We start from the raw sequence: 10,072 nt of genomic DNA, 5'->3' as shown, positions 1-10,072 counted from the left end.
TTCATGGGTTAGCACCAAATTCACATTTTCCTAAGTAACTAAGATTGGGTATTAATAAGAGTTTAGTTACTTAGTATTTATCATTAATACTTTTAATGAAAGGAGAATTATAGTCTTTATCCTACCCGTTCGGCTAACGACCCTCCACCAGTCAAGGAAGCGGTGGGTGAGAGTGGACACCCATTAAACTGCCATTTTATAGGCAGTAACCTTATACCCCCCTTATAGACCGGCTTCGTGAATGAGGCCTACTAACGGTAAGACTGACTTTACTCTTATACATATATATAAATATTGTTAACTTATAATATTATAAAGTATAAGGGTTGAATTTTAACTTTTAAAATTCTAAGGGCTAACTTGGAATTAAAGTATTCATAAGTGAAAACTTTTCAAATTCCAAAACTCGAGGGCAAGTTTTGAAACTATTCAAAACTAATTAATTCCATAACTTATGAGTTTAAAGTAGTTTTAATTAAAAAAAAAACAAAAAAAAAACTCTTCAAGTTCCATAACTTGAGGACAAGTTATGGAAGACTTTAAACTGATTAATAAAAAAAATAACTTTTTTTTATTGTAACTTATGGAACTAATTAAGGTTACACTTTTTTTTTAATTTAATGAAGAGACTCTTGAATCTCCATAACTTGAGGACAAGTTGTGGAGTCATAAAACCATTTAACTAGAACTAGACTCTTCATTTTGTAACCTTTGCCAACTTTTATGAGTTTTATGATTCTTTAATGTGAGTTTTCATATAACTTGAGGACAAGTTACAAAAACACACTTTGGAATCAACTCTTAGATTAAAATGGATTGAAAACAACTATTTCACACAACTTTTCTATTAATCTAAGAACCTCATAAGAACAAGATAATTCAAATCATCAATCTTCAAGAAATTAGCATGAACATACAAACTAATACAAATCTTGAAATTATGACAATTATCTTAGAAATTGGATTAGCATGAACATTACCACATCAAAAACAAGTTTATAAGTCCAAAAACATCTTAGGGTAATGTTCCTAGTCCAATTCCAGCCAAAACAATCGAATATATGCATGCAACCCTAAATATCTTGGATCTATGTTTTCTCTATTATACATACAATTATGAACATCCAAGGTATTATCCTAATCTAGCATACAAAATAATAAATATAACAAGATAGAATACATACCTCTTTGATGTAGAATGTCTTCATAAAGCTTGAGTGCCTAGTGCCCCAAGTGTGACACCTCAAATGGTTCACACAACACTAAATACACTTGGAATAACTTGAGAGAAACTTGAACACTCCTTGAAATAGTCTAGCCCTCACACTCACACATTAGTGTACAATTTCTTGAGCCATGGGATTCTTTTATATGGTGGCTATTAGGGTTACACAATGTAACTCATAACTTTACCCATTCCTTATGCTCCATGGATTTTAACCTCCATGGAGTATCCATGGGTCACCCCATGAACTTAGTCCATCATAAGGAATCTTGGATCACAAGCCCACATATATAAGAATGAATGATTTACACAATCAACCCATATATTTAATTAGTCTCCTTTTGATCACTTAATTAATTCCAAATTAATTCTTGATCAATACTAATTAAATAACCTTATTAATATATTAGAACTTATAATATATTAACCAACCTTAAGTGTTATTTCTCTCATTATAGTCTATCCAAATGCATGATGCCATGCAACCCAAATGGACCATGCCGGGTCGGGTCAAGTCTTACCAATTATAGTTATGGACTTAGACATTAATCCAACACATACATCTGATTATAACCTCTCTTCGGAGCAAGTCTTTTGTAACTTAATCACTAAGTTTGATCTTCCTTATTAACTTGGTTTGAATACATTCCTTGTTATGAATCAACTTAAGTGTATACTTGATATAACAATTGTTGTCATTTCTATTTCTTTACTTTTTCCGCAACTAACTCTCTAACTATCTAACTTATTAATATTATTGTTGAGATTGTTGATCCTTCGAGATTAACTATTCCGCAATACTACTTGTTCTAACGTTTGTTCAAGTGTGTCTCTAAGTTTTTCTATCAACAGGAGGTATAAAGTTCATATCTTGATCTTTGTGTTTCTTGTTTGATGCTTGACCCCTTATTTGGATGTTATGGTTCCATTCTTGGATGCTCTTGGAGTTTGAGGAACTCCAGAGCTTGATATGGTTTTCTCATGGTCATGAACTTTTGATTTAGTGAGAAAAATGTTTTAGCTTGAGTGTTCTTGATCCCATGTTTGAGTTTTGGTGATATTAAGTTCTTATTGAACTTAGGGCTCATGAGTTTACCTTTGGATGAGGTCCTAATGAATAAAGTTGGAAACTTTATCCATTAAGTCATTGAGAAGGAGTAGATTTGAAGTTTTGGATTTAGATCTATAAGGATTAAGTGATTAGTGAATAAAATGGCACTTCATACTGTTCCTCCGACGTGAAGAAGGTGACCACAATGTGGTAGAGTTTGAAACCTTGATTGTTTTGTCCTAACATTGCCATGACGTGGCAATAGTCTGCATGTTGAGTGTTTGACTTTGACCATTGACTGTTGACTTTTTTACCAGTTTGACTTTTGATCAAACTTGAGTAGAATATAACATTTGACTAAGGATTGATTTTGGTTTAGATTTAGGAAGCTTGGGTTGCTAGTTCTCTTGCTGAGGTGGCCATTGAGCTTCTGATGAGTAGTTCAGGTGAGTCTTTTCACTGTACTCGTGGGTCGAAAGCACTAATGTCAAACCACTAGATTATGTTTGTAGGATGATGGTTGTCTTTGTGACACTTTCTGATATGCCAACATGTGCTTGTTGTTTTTCTGACTCATGCTTATAGTTTTGTATGTTTATGTATGTGGGGTGAAACGGACCCAAGTTTCTGAAGAATCATCCCCTGTTTGGCCCCTTCGATGCTTTCACAGATGTTGTCCCAATCTCAACCCTTTTCAAAAGTGCCTTCTCAGCTTATCGCCCAATCGAAAACCCTCAAGAAGTTCACCTTAACCTGATTGACGATTCTTTGGTCATCCTGTCCAAAGAAAAATTTCTTTCTGCCATTAACCTCCTTGTTCATCCCTCCATCAAGATTTTCACCCCATCCATGGCGGACGTTGCTTCAGCACTTTACCAAATGGGATATCAGAAAAAGATTAGAGGAATTGGGGAATTCAAGAAAAACCAATTGCTTGCGGTCTGGCAATTTGTTTGCCATTTCGTCATCCGCAGTCTATCCGGCAGAACCGGAGGCACAGACAATATGGGACTCAAGCTTCTAGAGTTGGTATGGAGCATATTTACAGGTCATGACGTGAACTACGGGCATATCCTATGGGACGACTTTCTTCAATACATTACCAAGGAGAACCCAAGGGAGAACCCAACCGAACTCACATTTGCTAGGTTCTGGTCCCTCTGCATTTCAGACCTTCATGCAGATGCAGGGATCGACATGGGCAGTGACATCAATTTCTTTGTCACCAAGGATTTAAAAAGGTACAATCCCTCTTCTGATGAATCTCTTTTTGGACCAATTCGAAGACTCCCTACCCATATTCTTTCTTCTCTTGGTCTTGAGACTGCTGATGTCTCAGATCACATTGAGGCTACGGAAGGTATTGCCCCATATCCTCCTACCCCACCTCTTCAAAAACCATCCACAATTGTTAACCCTAAAGGTACCGCAGTCCCCTCTTCCGCTACCGTCTCCAATATTTCTCAAAGAAGAAAGCAATTGGCCACCAAGAAGAAACAAAGAAATCCCAAGAAGGTGATGGGTTTTGAGCATTCTAACACTTCCTAAGTGTACATACAACCCTAATAACCTTGGATCTATGTTTGTCTAATAATCATGCAAAGTTGAATTCCAAGGTTATATTCCTATCTGTCATACATGGGGAACATTTTTAACTTGAATGAAAGATAGAATAACTTACCTTGTTGTTGATTATGATCCTTGAAACCTTGTGAGCCTAAAACCCCAAGTGTGATGCCTCAAATGCTTCACACAACACCAAATGCAAAGGAGTAAACTTTGAGAGAATCTTACACTTGCAAAATCGGCTCTAGCCCTCTTATTTCTTATGTGTCGCCAATTTTGGTGGAGAATGGGTTTCTTATATAGTGTTGACACATCTAGGGTTACACCATGTAAACCCTAATGTGTCATGACTCTTCATTTCCATGACCCATGGGTTTGTAACTCCCATGGAGCATCCATGGAGCATCCTATGGGTGGAACCCAACTTGATAATCCATGGAGCCTCTTAGCCCACTATATAAGATATGGAAGATTTACATAATCTACCCATATATTTAATTAGTTATCTTTTGATCACTTAATTAATTCTAAATTAATTCTTGATGAAACTAATTAAATAATATTATTAATATATTAGAACTTATAATATATTAATAAACCATAAGTGTTATTTCTCTCATTTTAGTTTATCTAATTGCATGGTGCCATGCAACCCAAATGGACCATGCCGGGTCGGGTCAAGTACATACCAGAAATAGTTATGGACTTAGACACCTTATCCAACAGTCTCCCACTTGGATAAGTCTAATAACTATAACTGCAATACTTCAGGAACCAATCGGCAATCTTAGCTCTTTCAAGGTCTCTCGGAACTGAGAAGATGATGATACGCCATTTAAGATAAGTGATCATATAATCCTCTGTTCTAGATATCAGCCGGACAAATACATGGAACAATGTCTTACTTATTGTCCAGCAGTTTGTTTCCCGATTTCCGATTTGTTTGACAAAGAACTTAATTGAACACATCAACTTAGTTCTGACCGGGCCCGGTACATAGGTCAAAACAAAATCATCGAGGGGCCCAGATATCAGCTTCTAATCCAAGAAGGAATAGATAAACTTCGACTCATATGTTTGTTCTACCACTCATTGAATTATACACAAAAGCACGTTTTATAACATCGAGTTACCAATGCGTTAACGTACAATCAGTGCATAACCAACTCATAAGTAACAAATCATATCTCTAGGTTTGAAGACTTATATGATATTACCGTCTCACGATCACTCGAGATAAATTCCATGAAGTGATTCCAGTGAGCGTGGGTTGAGTCCAATGCTCAGAACTTATGAGCACTCATGAGTGTTGTAGCCATGTCCAACAACTTAGACCTCTGCAACCAATCATGACAGTCTTGATTCATACCTACTTCCGACATATGACCGACTGTGGAGGTTCGAATAATATGATATACCAAACATAATTATTCTGGAAGTCAAAACATGCAAAAGAAATATAGTAAACGATCGACAAGAGATAGCAACACTTTACTCATAAATAAAACACCTTTTATTCATCATCTAATGTCAATTACACTTTACAAATTTCAAGGTTATCTAACTACTAAATCTAATATCATCCTTCAGCCCTATGCTCCGAGCATATTGGAGATGCTTAACCCGAGTCAGTCCCTTCGTGAGGGGATCTGCTGGATTCTCATCCGATGATACCCTCTTTGCCACGAGGAGTCCTTCTTCTATTCGATGTCTGATGAAATGGTATTTTCTGTCGATGTGTCTGGATCTCTCGTGATCCCTTGGCTCCTTGGCTAAGGCAACTGCACTTTCACTATCACAGAAAATTTCCATTGGCTCTTTAATAGCTGGTACAACTCCAAGGTCTCCAATGAAGTTCTTCAGCCATATCGCCTCCTTTGCTGCCTCGCTAGCTGCTATATACTCTGATTCGCAAGTTGAATTAGCCACTGTCTCTTGCTTGGAACTCTTCCAAGAAATTGCTCCTCCATTTAAGGTAAAGACCCAGCCTGACTGAGAGCGGAAATTATCCCTATCAGTCTGAAAGCTAGCATCACTATACCCTACAACTCTCAAGTCTTCACTCCCACCGAGGGTAAGGACCCAGTCCTTAGTCCTCCGTAGGTACTTGAGGATATTCTTTACCGCAGTCCAGTGTGCCTTGCCAGGGTTCCCCTGATACCTGCTAACCATGCTCAAAGAAAAGGCTACATCAGGTCGAGTACACGTCATAACATACATGATCGATCCTACAGCCGAAGCATAATGTATTCGACTCATTTCTGCTATCTCAGCCTCAGTACTAGGGCTTTGTGTCTTACTCAATCTGGCGTTACTCTGGATGGGTAACTCTCCTTTCTTGGAGTCCTGCATGTCGAATCTCTTCAGCACCTTATCCAAGTAGGTACTCTGACTAAGTCCAATTAGTCTTTTACTCCGGTCTCTCAAGATCCTTATCCCTAGAATATAGGCAACTTCTCCTAGGTCCTTCATAGAGAAACACTTCCCAAGCCAGGACTTAACTTCCTGCAGAGTTGGGATGTCATTTCCTATGAGTAGTATGTCATCCACATACAATACCAAAAAGCTAACTATACTCCCACTAGCCTTGACATATACACAAGATTCATCTTCACTCCTAGAAAAGCCAAATTCTTTGACTTTCTCATCAAAGCAAAGATTCCATCTGCGAGGTGCTTGCTTTAACCCATAAATGGATTTCTCAAGCTTACACACTTTATTAGGGTACTCTGTATTGACAAAACCCTCTGGCTGACTCATGTAAACATCCTCAACCAACTTTCCATTAAGGAAAGCGGTTTTGACATCCATTTGCCATATTTCATAGTCATGAAATGCAGCTATGGCTAACAGAACCCTAATAGACTTAATCTTGGCCACTGGAGAAAAGGTCTCATCATAATCAACTCCCGGAGTTTGTGAGAAACCCTTTGCAACCAGTCGTGCCTTATAAGTGTGTACATTACCATCCATGTCGGTCTTCTTCTTGAAGATCCATTTGCACCCTATAGTCTTACGACCTGGTACATTCTCAACCATGTTCCAAACTTGATTGTGATACATGGACTGTATCTCGCTGTCCATTGCCTCTTTCCACTTGGCTGACTCAGGGCCTGCCATGGCATCCGCGTAACTGTTAGGTTCATCCAGACCTATCAGTGTCCCATCACTGATAAGTGTATCACCTTCCGCAGTAATATGGAATCCATAGTAATGCTCAGGTGCATTCCTAACCCTTGTGGAACGCCTCAGAGGTACAGACTTGTCAATTGGCTCAACAGGAGTTTCCTCCTCAAGTTGAGTGCTAGGGTTTGAAGTTCCTTCACCACTTGACTCTTGAATTTCTTCAAGGTCAACTTGTCTCCCACTGTCTCCTTGGCTTATGAACTCTCTCTCTCGAAAGAAAGCCCTCCTAGCTACAAAAACCACATTCTCACTAGCTCTGTAGAAGAGGTAACCAAAGGATTTCTGTGGGTAGCCGATGAAAATACACCTCTCACTTCGAGGTTCGAGCTTATCATGAGTCTCGCGTCTCACGAAAGCCTCGCAACCCCAAATCTTAATGTGGTCTAGTTTGGGTACTTTACCAGTCCACATCTCATGAGGAGTTTTGGCAACTTTCTTTGTGGGAACTAGATTAAGGATATGGGCGGCAGTCTCTAAGGCATACCCCCAAAATGAGATTGGTAGCGAAGCTCGACTCATCATGGAACGAACCATGTCCAACAAGGTCCGATTGCGCCTCTCAGCTACACCATTCAACTGTGGTGTCCTAGGAGGTGTCAATTGTGAGACAATCCCACATTCCTTAAGATAGTCAAGGAACTCAGTACTAAGATACTCACCACCACGATCGGATCAAAGCATCTTAATGTTCCTGGCGAACTGATTCTCCACTTCTTGCTTAAACTCTTTGAATTTCTCAAAGGTTTCTTACTTATGCTTGATTAGGTAGACATATCCATATCTACTAAAATCATCAGTAAAAGTCACATAGAACCGATTAGCATCTCTTGTGGCGGTTCTGAAGGGTCCACACACATCCGTGTGTATGAGGTCCAACAAACCTTTACCCCTAGCACAAGTGCCAGTAAAAGGTGACTTTGTCATTTTACCAAGCAAACAAGATTCACAACTATCATCTGACTTTAGGTCAAATGACTCCAAGACTCCATCCTTTTGGAGTTGGCCTATGCGTTTCTTGCTTACATGTCCAAGACGACAATGCCATAAGGATGCTTTATCTAAGCTAGTGGAAGAATTAATACACAATACATTATTTCCTAGATTATCTACAACAGATACAGTTTTATACACGCCATCACAAGGTAATGCTTTAAAATAAAGATCATTATTAAAGAAAGCATCAATACTACCATTATTATTATCAAAATAAAAGGTAAAACCTTGTTTATACAATGCATGAAAGGAAATAACATTTCTTGCCATTTCTGGCGAATAATAACATTTATTCAAATCTAATGTAAACCCACTATTTAGCACTAAGGAATAAACTCCTATCTTGGTGACAGGTGAAGCTTTCCTGTTTCCCATGATCAAGTTTATCTTTCCCTGCTCCACATTCTCACTTCTTTTTAGTCCCTGCAAATCAGAACATATATGAATACCACAACCGGTATCAAGGACCCAAGAGTTAGAATGGGGTGAGTTATTAGATAAGATAGTGTAAATACCTGCATGGTTGGGTTTAACTTTCCCATCCTTCACATCTTGCTGGTACTTTGGGCAGTTCCGCTTCCAATGTGACTTTTCATGGCAATAGAAGCCTTCAGCCTCTTTAGGGTCAGAAGAAGGAGTGACAAAACCTTTCTTGGTTCCACTTGAAGAAGAGCCATCAAGGGTCCTAGCCTTGGTACCCTTCGAAGAGCTCTTCCTCTTCTTCCCTCTACCTTTCCCGATTGCCAAAACCGGGGCGGAGTTTGGAGTAGGAGTGTTAACAACCGACTTACCCTTAAGACCTATTTATGCGGTCTTGAGGAGTCCCTGAAGTTTGCTGAGTGTAACCTCTTCCTTATTCATGTGATATGTCATACAGAATTGATCATAGCACGATGGTAAGGAGTGCAAAATGATATCTATTGCAAGCTCCTCAGGGAAGTTCACATTAAGCTTCAACAACCGATCCACATACCTTTGCATTTTCTGCATGTGGCTTGTGACGGATTCCCCGTCCTTCATCATGGTTGTTATGATAGAGCATATGATTTCATACCTCTCTTGTCGTGCACTTTGATGGTTTCTTTCCATCAGATCTTGGTGCATTTCAAAAGGGTAGAAGTCCTCATAGGACTTTTGGAGTTCCGCTGTCATGGTGGCCAACATGATGCATGCCACTTTTGTAGCATCCTTTTCATGTGCCCGGAAGTCAGCGGTCTCCTGGGGAGTTGCAGTGGTCTCATCAATCTCCTTAAGCTCCTTGTCAAGGACATATTCTTTGTCCTCGTAGCGGGTAATCATCCTGATGTTTCTGATCCATTCATTGAAGTTGGATCCATCAAAAGTGACTTTCCCACACAAGTTCATAAGGGTAAAGGAGCCATTAGGATTAGAGTCAGAAGAAGCATTGTTTGAAGACATCTGAAAGAAGAGAACAAGATTAGTTTAGATATTAAGAGAGTCCTTAATAAAACACCCAAATGTAATATTAAGGCTAGAATCCAACCACAATATATTATAACTTAGAAGAGGTACGCCGTAATCCAAGCTATAACATATTTGAAAGGTAGGTGAATGACGATTCACCAATTTCCACCATGAAAAACGAAATATAAATATTAGGTTTTTAATTGGTTCTTAGAAACTCCTAGATTCTTTTGAGATTCAATGAACTTTTCAAAGGCATGTTTCAATCTCGAGTGTGCCCTCCAAGTTTTGTGACTGGGATACCGAGGATCACAAAACGAGGTGTGAAGTAACCATGCAAATCACTTGGTACCCTCAAGGTTTATCACTTAATCGATGTGCCGGTAAACCACACACGCTCCACCGATGCTATGGTAAACCTTAAGTCACCCTTTACCTACCTTGTTAAGTCCAAGTTAGTGTGTCGGATAACCACACACGCTCCACCAACGACTTAAACAAAGTGTAAAGTGTAATTTCATGGATTAGCACCTTATTCACATTTTCCTAAAGTAACTAAGATTGGGAATTTAATAAAAGCATTTAGTTACTTTATAATATTCATCATACTTTTAATGAGAATATAT

This window comes from Lactuca virosa, chromosome 4 (assembly GCF_052849685.1).
Source record: "Lactuca virosa cultivar CGN04683 chromosome 4, Lactuca_virosa_CGN04683_v6, whole genome shotgun sequence".
In the NCBI taxonomy this organism is placed as follows: domain Eukaryota; kingdom Viridiplantae; phylum Streptophyta; class Magnoliopsida; order Asterales; family Asteraceae; genus Lactuca; species Lactuca virosa.
The sequence above is the reverse complement of the archived record's forward strand: the minus strand, read 5'-3'. Positions refer to the sequence as shown.